Source organism: Caretta caretta, chromosome 1 (genome assembly GCF_965140235.1).
Source record: "Caretta caretta isolate rCarCar2 chromosome 1, rCarCar1.hap1, whole genome shotgun sequence".
Taxonomy (NCBI): Eukaryota; Metazoa; Chordata; order Testudines; family Cheloniidae; genus Caretta; species Caretta caretta.
Genome location: NC_134206.1, coordinates 308994246 through 309007152, shown reverse-complemented (window position 1 = coordinate 309007152; position 12907 = coordinate 308994246).

The window sequence follows — 12907 nt, the reverse complement described above, 5'->3', positions numbered from 1 at the left end:
GAAAAAGAAAAGGAGTACTTGTGGCACCTTAGAGACTAACCAATTTATTTGAGCATGAGCTTTCGTGAGCTACAGCTCACTTCATCAGATGCATACCGTGGAAACTGCAGCAGACTTTATATATACACAGAGAATATGAAACAATACCTCCTCCCACCCCACTGTCCTGCTGGTAATAGCTTATCTAAAGTGATCATCAGGTGGGCCATTTCCAGCACAAATCCAGCTTTTCTCACCCTCCACCCCCCCCACACACAAATTCACTCTCCTGCTGGTGCTAGCCCATCCAAAGTGACAACTCTTTACATAATCAAGTCGGGCTATTTCCTGCATAAATCCAGGTTTTCTCACATCCCCCCCACCCCCATACACACACAAACTCACTCTCCTGCTGGTAATAGCTCATCTAAACTGACCACTCTCCAAGTTTAAATCCAAGTTAAACCAGAACATCTGGGGGGGGCGGTAGGAAAAAACAAGAGGAAACAGGCTACCTTGCATAATGACTTAGCCACTCCCAGTCTCTATTTAAGCCTAAATTAATAGTATCCAATTTGCAAATGAATTCCAATTCAGCAGTTTCTCGCTGGAGTCTGGATTTGAAGTTTTTTTGTTTTAAGATAGCGACCTTCATGTCTGTGATTGCATGACCAGAGAGATTGAAGTGTTCTCCGACTGGTTTATGAATGTTATAATTCTTGACATCTGATTTGTGTCCATTTATTCTTTTACGTAGAGACTGTCCAGTTTGACCAATGTACATGGCAGAGGGGCATTGCTGGCACATGATGGCATATATCACATTGGTGGATGTGCAGGTGAACGAGCCTCTGATAGTGTGGCTGATGTTATTAGGCCCTGTGATGGTGTCCCCTGAATAGATATGTGGGCACAATTGGCAACGGGCTTTGTTGCAAGGATAAGTTCCTGGGTTAGTGGTTCTGTTGTGTGGTATGTGGTTGTTGGTGAGTATTTGCTTCAGGTTGCGGGGCTGTCTGTAGGCAAGATCTCTGTCAAGCTTTCTTACAACTACAATACCCACCTGCAGAAGTAAAGAAACAGATTGATAGAGCCAGAAGAGTTCCCAGAAGTTACCTACTACAGGACAGGCCTAACAAAGAAAATAACAGAACGCCACTAGCGGTCACCTTCAGCCCCCAACTAAAACCCCTCCAACGCATTATTAAGGATCTACAACCTATCCTAAAGGATGACCCAACACTCTCACAAGTCTTGGGAGACAGGCCAGTCCTTGCCTACGGACAGCCCCGCAACCTGAAGCAAATACTCACCAACAACCACATACCACACAACAGAACCACTAACCCAGGAACTTATCCTTGCAACAAAGCCCGTTGCCAATTGTGCCCACATATCTATTCAGGGGACACCATCACAGGGCCTAATAACATCAGCCACACTATCAGAGGCTCGTTCACCTGCACATCCACCAATGTGATATATGCCATCATGTGCCAGCAATGCCCCTCTGCCATGTACATTGGTCAAACTGGACAGTCTCTACGTAAAAGAATAAATGGACACAAATCAGATGTCAAGAATTATAACATTCATAAACCAGTCGGAGAACACTTCAATCTCTCTGGTCATGCAATCACAGACATGAAGGTCGCTATCTTAAAACAAAAAAACTTCAAATCCAGACTCCAGCGAGAAACTGCTGAATTGGAATTCATTTGCAAATTGGATACTATTAATTTAGGCTTAAATAGAGACTGGGAGTGGCTAAGTCATTATGCAAGGTAGCCTGTTTCCTCTTGTTTTTTCCTACCCCCCCCCACCCCAGATGTTCTGGTTTAACTTGGATTTAAACTTAGAGAGTGGTCAGTTTAGATGAGCTATTACCAGCAGGAGAGTGAGTTTGTGTGTGTATGGGGGTGGGGGGGATGTGAGAAAACCTGGATTTATGCAGGAAATAGCCCGACTTGATTATGTAAAGAGTTGTCACTTTGGATGGGCTAGCACCAGCAGGAGAGTGAATTTGTGTGGGGGGGGTGGAGGGTGAGAAAAGCTGGATTTGTGCTGGAAATGGCCCACCTGATGATCACTTTAGATAAGCTATTACCAGCAGGACAGTGGGGTGGGAGGAGGTATTGTTTCATATTCTCTGTGTATATATAAAGTCTGCTGCAGTTTCCACGGTATGCATCTGATGAAGTGAGCTGTAGCTCACGAAAGCTCATGCTCAAATAAATTGGTTAGTCTCTAAGGTGCCATAAGTACTCCTTTTCTTTTTGCGAATACAGACTAACACGGCTGTTACTCTGAAACCTGTCTTCAAGGAAACTCTTATTCATTGGAAGAAGAGACAGCTTAGTTACAAGGGCAGAGATGAGGTGAAGGGAAGCTTGGAAGAAAAATTCAAGAAGTTTTTTTGCTCGCTCGTTAACACTGCTTAAGTATCCATCGAAGAAAGGTTTGGATAATGAAGCACCATGAAAAAACCTGGGGGCAGGGGTTGTATGAACTTAGTAAGCTGCCGGCAGACTGGAAGACACTCTTAAACTATTGTAGAGACCTTCATGAGACACTGAAACATGGGGGAATGTTTGGACGTCAATGATAAAGACCTCTATGTCAAATTGGACAACATCTATCACATTTTGCAACAGGAGAAGCACTGTCCATTCCATGTTCTCTAGTCTATTCATGATGCAGAGCTGAAGGACACTTTTTTCCTAATGCGTGGATAGCTTGGAGGATTCTGCTCACGCTGCTGGTCACAGCCACGTGCGGTGAACGCAGCTTTTTGAAGCTCAGGCTAATTAGAAGATATCTTCAACTGATGATGGCTGACAAGAGACTGACATTGCTTGTTATATTATCACAGCAAAATACCATTGGCCAGTCTTTGGATCACTCCAATGCTGTGCTTCAGTTCGCAAGGGAAAAGGTGAGAAAAGCGACCTTTTGGACTAAAGGACTAGGGTTAACATTCTAACCTCCTGTAACACTATTTAACACTGGTCCATCCAATGCTGGTGCACAGTTCAATTTCTTGATGTTAGTACATTTCGGTTATTCTTAAAATTAAAAAGTTCTATAAGCTTAGAGGGAACAAAATTTTTATTTGCTTATATATGTCATGAATAAATACAGATTTACAGATCCTAGCATGCAAATTTATCATCTTATGTCACAGATGAATCGTGCATGCAAATTGTGCATCAAACGTCATGAAATGGGCTACAAATGCAATAAAAATAAGGTATTCGAAAGTTTAACAAATGGGGGGGAGAGCCAAAGACGCTCCTCACCTGGGGTACCATTTGGTCTAGGGCCGGCTCTGGGGCCAAAGCCAGCCCTTCACTGATCCTGGCCCATGGAGAATCTCAGCCATTTTATCACAGCAACATCTCCCTTCCCATCCTCCTGTTGGAGGGGCTCTTATTGACAGGACACCAGGAATGGGTAGAGTTAGGCTGGAAGTAACTCAGCCACAGGGACAGAAAAGTTCACAGGGTTTCATAAAGTTCCACTTGTTCAACTTAACCTGCCTTTCGCTTCACTCTTTGTTGACGAAACATGGTGGCAGCTTCTGAGCTGTGAGTTCCCTGTAGCATAGCACCTGGCAGCATCAGCGAGGAACTCAGTCTGGAGCCCCACCCCCGAGCCCTAGGTTTTGCAGACACAAGCTTAGCCCAGTGGTGGACCTGAAGGAGGGCGGAGTTCCAGCTGCATATAGACCTGGCCATGCAGGAGGATGAGAACAGCAGGAAGATAAAACTGTTATTTTTACCTTACCGGGGACCAAGGCAGAGAGGGCTGCAGCACTCTGAAGCTCACCACTACTTCAAGCCTCACAGCAGTCCTAGGCTAGGAGCCCTGGGGAACTATTCCTCCCCAAAACAGAGTGAAACTGCACAGCGACACAGGATTTTCACTCGTGCCCAATCTGAAGGAGAAGGGATAGACCCCCTCAGTCACAGCCTTACGCATACTGGCTACTACATGCAATTTGGGGGACTTGACAGACTCCTTGGGACAGGATAGTGTGCGGCACTTGGGATCACCACCTGCAGGAGCAGCTGCTTGGGGAAGGCGATTTCACGTTAGACAGATGCTTAGACATGAGCCATGCAGATATTGTTGCTGCCGATACCACCTGGCAGAAGAGTTACACTTGCGCATATACCCCCATTATGGAAGAGTCAGTCAGAACCAGCATGCAGCCATTTCCCACTCCAGAAATCTCAGCTCACACATCACCGTGTGGCTCCCAGGAAGTTCCTCTGTCCTAAAAACTGTCTCCAAATATAGAGAATAAAGCAGAACATAAACTCTGCTGCCTGCCACAGCGTCTTTCCAAACACGACTGCATAACAAAACTAACAACAATACACCATTTCTGCAGAGGCTAAAAACTTGCTTTCATGCTTGAAAAAAGAAAAAAAAACTTGTAAGACTGTGTGTAATAATGCCATCTAGTGACTCCTGCCATCACAGTATATTTTAATGCTGCTAAAAGATGTGCTCCTGACAACCCCATGCAATCACATGTAACACTTGTCCTATTTCCCCCGAGTCATACCCTATGTTTTGTCACTCTGATTTATTGCACCTTGTCCTAAATTTAAACTGCCAATGCTTTGGGACAGGGATTTTCTCTTTTAAAAGGCATCTAGCATCTCTGGAGGACTCAAAATAAATGCATAATAGATACCTGGGGTATGACAGTCATCCTGCACACCAGGGGGAGAAGGTGCAAAGACTCTTTTCACTTCTCACACCACTCTCTTAGACAGCCCACATAAGAGACAAGCAGAATTCTAGTCCCCGTGTTCAGTGCACAGGGACTGCACCTTATCTTCAGAAGGCACACGGCCAGTGCTTAATTTGTGTCAAAGTTTGCCAGGGCTGAGCCATTGCACCTCTGGGCTTGCCACATCAGTTATGAAAGTAAAAAAAATTGCTTGTACCTCCTTTATTACAAATTAAGCACTTCACAAGGCATTCCTAAGTGGGGGGGAGGAAGGTGGAAGCAGGCCCAAGACTTCACTTCCTTCACACAAATCAGTAGAGCTGATTAGCCACATGGCAGATTGAGGGGGAGATGCACCCCATGAAGAGGTGTAGCTGAGGGAGCGATTCCTCTGTGTTGATGTGTTTCTACATCTCCACAAATACACAACTGTCCCTACAGGTTATACTTTAGTCCTGGTGGCTGGTGCGCTAAAAATACAGAGATAGAAGTTGTGAGGCCCCATATGAAAATGGGCTCCTTAATGTTAAGGCCCTAATCCTGCAACTTGATGCAAGCAGGTGCACAAAGTTGTTCTACTTTTACAAGACTAATTGTTTACTGGGACAAATAAGAAAATGCCTCAAACACTGTTACATTAGTCCTGTATTGCTAAGTGAAGGTCAGACGAAGTAATTTCCACCCAAGTGAACCTGTTGTATTGCTCCTATGCTAGTGTTAAACCTTATCTATCTTTTCCTATCCCCCTCCCTTTCCTGTTTCCTACCATTGTACAGAACACCCAAAACATCTGGCTCCTGCATCTTTTCTTATCTCTTCTCTCACCTGAATAGCTTCTGGATAGAATTGGAACAGCAGATACAGTATCTGCAGGAAGCAATAAACAAACTGTTTTACTGTGTGATTGTCATGAAGAGAGCATTCATTCACTGAAATGTTTCTGGTCTCCCAGAATTGCAGAACACTGCTTAGGGGGCTTTCATTTTCTTTCATAAGGTGCATTTTATATGCTGCTGTTGTACAGCTTAATAATGCACAATACTTGTGAATAGCTGAATAATTCACCTCCTAGTAATTCAAGAATTGTAATGCCTAGGAGGTTAAATAAAATATAATTTGTTTGCTTTTAAGTGTGACTGGTGGTCATACTGTATGGAAGCTACCCAGAGTGTCAAGCCCATTGTTGGGCTTTCCATGGGAAGAAATAACATTTCCTCTATTAGCAGTTTTACACTGTTTTTAAGCTTTGCAGGAAAGGACATGCCAGCCGCTATCTGAGCCAACCTTTGAGGAATAGATGCTTAAGCATTTGGCTGGCTGGAATCTGGATAGAGGGCTCAACTCCTGAATATTTATGTAGCTATTTATCTTTTTATCCCAATACCACCTGTAAAAATATAAATAAAAGAAAAATCACACCCCAAAAAACTATAAACAGCAGAAATAATTGAAGTTAAAAAAACCACACACCACATTTTTACATCCCCTTAAGTTATAGCAGTTGCAATATATTGTGTTTTGCCACATTAACTAGTACAATGAAACTGAAACAACTTAAAAATATGTGATGCAAAAACTGTAAATGGTTCTTTCTCCCTATAATGGTTTGTGAAACGTGCTCCTGGGCCCATTTAGGATAGTGATAACTTCTAGCTAAGGCAGCCAGTTTATATTCAGGGCAATGGTTATCATTATTTGTGAGAAAAAATGATACATTCTGAGAACTGGATTGCATGCACTAAATTTGATGCTGAAGTAAATTATCAAGCCAATGTCCACAGGGAACAAGATTTTAATAGGAATTACATGTTTAATTCAATGTTCACTGATATGATTTCCTGCCTCTAAAATAGTTCAAAATTGGAAATCATGTACACCCTAACATGAAGCATTTGACCTTCCTCTCAAATGCACCTTCCAAGATACACAGTAGTGCACACCTACATATTTCAGAGAAGTGAATCTTAAGTGTATAATTTAGGCTTAATTCAGAGAAATGAAGAACTGGTGTCAGAATTTTTTCGTAGTGTTGGAAGCTCATTTAAAGATCTCTCCTGCCTTCATATTGTAGTTGCAAAATGTTCCAACTGGTTCTCTTCTACAGTTCACTTTTTTATAAAGTACTGAGCTAAAGCTTGCATTCTCTACTCTGGTAATGTCCCCCCACCTGTAACACTTCCTTTCCACTTCCAGGATCCTTGTATCACTGCCTCCAGCCACCTTTCCATCCTGACTCCCACTATACACACAGAGCTTCCTTCCCTCAAGGAAATGTTCTATGTGGCATAGAGTCCACTGTGCATTGCAGTTGTGGGATAGATAGCCTCATGCTCATTGCACCAGCACAGCTGTTTAAACAACTGTTTTACATTTTTCTTTTTACTCCTGACCACAGCAAGGAGAGAAGTGGCAAATGATGGGTTATGGGTAAAGGGAGAGGAAGGCTGGAACAGGTGAAGGAGAGCGTTACATTCCTACAGGATTTCTTTTATAAGTGAACAGCTACATATTTTTCATCTCGTTCATACATAAAATACTATTTTTGTTCAGTTTTTATTACAGCAATCCCTAGAGGCATCAATGAAGATTAAGACTTTTGTGCTAGACAATGTACCAAGATATTCATCCAAGATATTCATGTTTACCATCTGGACTAGTAAGCAATTTCAAAGTAAACAGACTCAGTGGATAATGAATTATCTTGTTTATGGATATCAGCTATCTCCTTTTCAAGCCATGAATAGATAGTTGAACAGGCAATATATAAAATAAGGGGCAATTCCTGTTGCAAAAACTTAAACAATCTAAATAAAGGAAGCATTAGCACTCCATTTTACAGATGGGAGACTGAGGTACACCTCAGGACTTGCCTGAGGCCCTACCAGAATTGTGTGCCAGAGCCAGGAATTGAACTCATATCTAATATCTCCAGACAGTGCATTAACAACAAGACCATTTTTTGTATAGAAAAGAAAGATCAGTATAATATCATTGAAATGCCTCAGGATCATCTATGAACTTCTAGATATAACATTATTTTATTGTTAAAATAATGTCTTTTTGCTGTCCTGATTGTAATATAATGCAAAAAAAGGAAGTTTATATCAACTGTATATGAAACACTGATGAGAGTAAACAAAAAAAAAACTGGAAGAAAAATGAAGTAATTACTTCAAATAGCAAATAGTTTAATCCAAGAAGACTACTACATAAATCTTTTTCTACAGAAATCCTAATGTTCACAGGAAACCGGGCCTTGTTTCAAGCCAGTACCATACTTGTTACTGCAATAAATAACCACAGTGGCGATTATTTATCATTCTGCAGAGTCTTAATGATCCAGCAGGCACTGTGTATCAGTGCTTGCAATGTTATTACCAAGATTCGCATATATACTGTCATCACAAAAAATATTTCTGAGTAATACTTTCAAAATAATAATAATTAAGGTAAGAATATCACATTGTTCAGAAAAAAGGATTAAAGTGAACTAAATAGTCCTTAAAGGGAAACATTAATGAATTTTTAAAAATGCTATAAATACTAAACAAGGAATTCTAGTTATACCTCCTGGGGCCTTATTTAAGAGACACAGAACACAGTATTATTTCAAGGCTATAAATGAACACAACAGAAAGAACAGCATCATCCAAGATAGTCTTGTTTACCATTTAGACTGGTAAGGTGACAAGGTAAGGTGGTAAGTCCCATCACACAGATGGGACTCAGTGGAAGATGAATTATCTTGTTTAGGGATATCAGCTATCCACTATGCTAGCCATGAATGGACAGGTGAACAGGAAATACCACTGAGTGCTTTCTTGGCTGTCTGCCATACCCTGAATAATGGCTAATAATAATATTACACCGACACTGAGCAGACTGTGGTAAAAGTGAAAAAAAGAAAAAGTGAAAAAAAGAAAGGAATAGCATGACAGTGTGGACATTTTGTGGTCATCTTCATATCTGGACTTAAGCAACTGTATTCAACTGGCAATTACTACTTTATTTATCCTACTGACATTCTGAGCTTTCACTTAACTCCCCTAACATATTTTTCTGTTCTACTCCACAGGAATTACAAACTTTTTAGAGACCGTTGGTAATTGTTATATTTAAGAATATTTTAAAAACATATGTGTCTGCACTTAACATATAATGGTGCGGTGTAGCGCCTACATTATGAATTAGGTTTTTCACTTCAATTGCTTCTAATTGGAAAAGAAGAAACTAGAAAAAATGTTGATAGCCTCATAAATATTAGATCCTCGTGGCACAGAGCAGTTCTTGACTCCTGCCATTATAAATCTGTCCTGCTGATAAACTTTAGGAATAATGAATGGAGCCATTCAACATTTTCTGGCAGTAAACAATTTTATCCATCAGTAACAGTATTAGGGCATGTCTGAAATATACTCTTGCTATTTTTACACTTAAGACATGCAATAGCTGCTTTTAGTTACAACAGAAAAAAATGCCATTTCTCAGGTTCGCCTGTATAAAGAATTATCTCAGTAAAATGCTCAAATTAATCTGTTCCCTAAAAAGCTCAGTTGGAGAAGCACTGCAACATGGTCACTGACTATATTAAAGTCAGTCAAGGCGATCTAGTCATTGTTTGAATCAGACCTGCCATCCAGGCAAACCGCCCCAACTGCAGGAGATGACTTCAGTGTGTCTACAAAGCAATTAGACACCAGTGTTTGGCCCCTGCCAGCTGACTCGGGCTCACAGGCCTCAGACTAAGGAGCTGTTTAATTGCAGTACAGATGTTCAGGCTCAGGCAGCCTGAGTTCTGGGACTCTCCCACCTCACAGGTTCCTAGAGCCTGAGCTGCAGCCCGGGTCTGTATGTCTCCATGACAATTAAGCAGCCCCTGAGCCTGAGCCCTGCAAGCCTGAGTCAGCTGGCATGGGCCAGCTGGGGGTTTTTAATTGCACTGTGGACATACTCTCAAGGGCCTAAACCTCAGGTTGTAAATCCTGCTATTCCTAGAACCAGAGGCTCACAGTCCAGCAGGAAATTAATTATTTTCAAATAATCAAATTGAGGTTTGTGGGGTTTACTGTACCTAAGACTTTAAAGTGTGGCTCTCTTCTGAAAAAATGACTACAAAAATGATTTGATGGGGTTCTGTATTTATTGTCTCACTGAACTCTAGATCAAACAAAGTTAGTTATGCTTACAAGTAAACCAATCTTTGGTTTTTTTAATTGTCATTTTGGTAAAACCTGCATGTTATGTGAGAATCAAGCACGGTTCTTTCCTTCTTGAGCATCAGCACCAGTAATTAATACTAAATACTGAATACTAATACTAAATACTAAAACATTCCCTTCCATGGAGTTGCAATGTACATGTATAACTGATTACCCCTTTAATTTCAAATTACTAAGCAATTTTATTGATGAAACACAAGGAATAGAATCCATTTCACTCACTTTACTTTGTTGGCTATGTAGGGATACAAGGAGTGAAATGAAGTAAAACCTTATTTGTCATTGAAGTAAACAGACGATGGTGTACACACACACACACACACAGGGAGCAGATCTGAGGACTATGAAGATGCCATTTTCACATTTCAGAGTGGAATTAAACTTCAAAACTCGGTTCTATGCAGACATTAAAGATTTCATGGAACTTTCTTATAACAATAGGTTTTTAGTTTGGAGACAGGCAAAACTGCCTCTCTTCCATGTTCCGCCGTTGTCCTGTTTGCTGGTACAGTACTATATATAGTTGAAATGTACTTTTTTAATCCTTTTGAATGAAAGGTCCTATTCAGATACAATATTTCTTCTATAGATGCATATGCTACATATGTTTAAAATCTCACTTTCCCATGCATTTCTTTAGTTTGGGTATCTTTAATGTGCTTATCTCCATTGCATCTAGAGATCATAGACACAATTAAAAATATAATTTCTGTGCTCAAATTTGCATAGCTTTATCTTCGGTGGGGTTATTTCCAAAGCCATATATCATTAAAACTATGTTCGTTCGTTGTTAAGAGTATATGTTTCCATGAAAGAATGAACAGGGATTAACATTTTGTAAAGATGCCTTTTACCAGTTTGTTTGGTTTTCTTCTGACTTGATGAGTATTTGGAGAAATTAATCTGACTTTTTCTGAACCAGTGAAATAAGAAATGGTTATTTTCACAAGCCATAGCCACACCACATAACATGAATGCTTCTTCTCAGAAATAGTCCAGTTTGGCTAATGCAGCAGTGGCTACATCTTCTCCATGCTGAGGGATATTTCCATCCTCCTTTGTAGATTGTCTTAATGGTGAAGAGCTACTGATAGAATATTCTATGTTTTTGTTTGAGTCAATATACGGAATTGTCATCTTTCCCTTTATGCTCTGCATTCACAAAGGACAGGCAAAATGATTCCTAAAAACATAGGAGCAGGCGCAAATGTCCTCTTAAAACTTAAAACAATTCAAATGTGATTTCTTTTTTAATTAGAAAAACTAAGTATCCCTTTGTAAAAGTAACCCTGGAAGTCCTTGAATGTTCTGGGATTAGTATCTCTATTACATCTTCAGCTTCCGAAAAGGCCTCTTGCTTTAGCAGAATTTCAGTTTAGTGAGTTTGTCAATTGCTTCTGGCTCATGTGCTGTCTTCGAACTGTGCAAGTTCCGGGCAGGAGTTGAGAAGGGAATAACAGATACAGCCCAGAAAGAAGCATGGGGTTCTCAGCCTACCTGGATATAAGACAGCACCTGGGAGAGGAATGAACCAAAGTAGGCTGTAACTGAAGCAAGTGAGTTGTGACTATCAGGCGTCATATAGGACATCCCAAGCAGGAATGGAAACAGGCAGAAACGCAAAGTCCAGTAGCTTGATATGCACAGGTAGCTAGGTAGACTGGACCAGCCCTTTGGCCCCAGAAAGAAATCAGTCCATCCAGCACATGCCCAGTAAGGTCTGCTTTATAACTTCAAACCAGCTTTGGCTCTATCAGCTCATCTTCAAATGTTTAATCTTCTTAAAATATAGTCACCTGAAACCAGCTGACAAACTGAGACATTCTCATGAGTAGCAGGTTCCTAACTGTAAATATGAGGCTGACTCACTCCTCCATGCTAAGGCTGGAGATTGTATGCAAATGATGTAATGTCCTAATTTGCACATTTGCTGAATAGGTATTATCATTTAAATAAATTACACAAAGCAGCACAAAATGACTGCAGTGCATGTCCCCAAAGTCATCTTAAACCCACCATGCTCTGATCATTAACATTCAGCCCATCCCCCTAGACTAATAAAACACTTGAATAAGCTATTTCACCCCCTAAACCTTTTCCACCCACACAATTTGGAGAGGCAAATAGGACAGTGGGGTGGGGAGGGGAAGAGGTTGCTGCTGCTGCAGGCTAATTTCAGATGAGGTTGGGGGGGATAAGGATGGGGTGGTGGGACTGGGACTTGGGATGGAGCTGTAAGGGCAGAATGGAGCAAGTTAGGCCTGGAGTAGGGCTGTGGTACGGCTGGGGGGCATAGAATGTTGGCGAGTGGCCTAGTGGAGACAGGCCTGGGAGGAGAGGTTGTGCTGGGGAGGGGGCAGTAGGGTTACTACTGTTGAAATGCAAAAAAACTGGCAACCGCCCCCCCGCACAAGGCAAGCCCGCTACAACCCCAACCCCCAACTACAAGGCAACTCTACAACCCACCCCTTCAACAGCCACTTATAGTATCTACAAAAAGAAAAGGAGTACTTGTGGCACCTTAAAGACTAACCAATTTATTTGAGCATAAGCTTTCGTGAGCTACAGCTCACTTCATCAGATGCATACTCTATGCATCCGATGAAGTGAGCTGTAGCTCACGAAAGCTCATGCTCAAATAAATTGGTTAGTCTCTAAGGTGCCACAAGTACTCCTTTTCTTTTTGCGAATACAGACTAACACGGCTGTTACTCTGAAATCTGTCATTACAGTATCTAGCGAGAGAACACACATAAGATTGATAATATCGCATGCCTCCTCACTCTCGGGTGACTCAAACCCTCTCTCACACATATGCACGGTGCATTTACATGTTGATCGGCAGACAGCTGCTGTATTTTCAACAGTTTTGATCTGTTATCACTTAAACTGCGGAACTGTGAACGCTGCAGCATCTGTAGCTGGACACAGAAACTTTTAACATTAGCTATCCCAGTGTATTGTG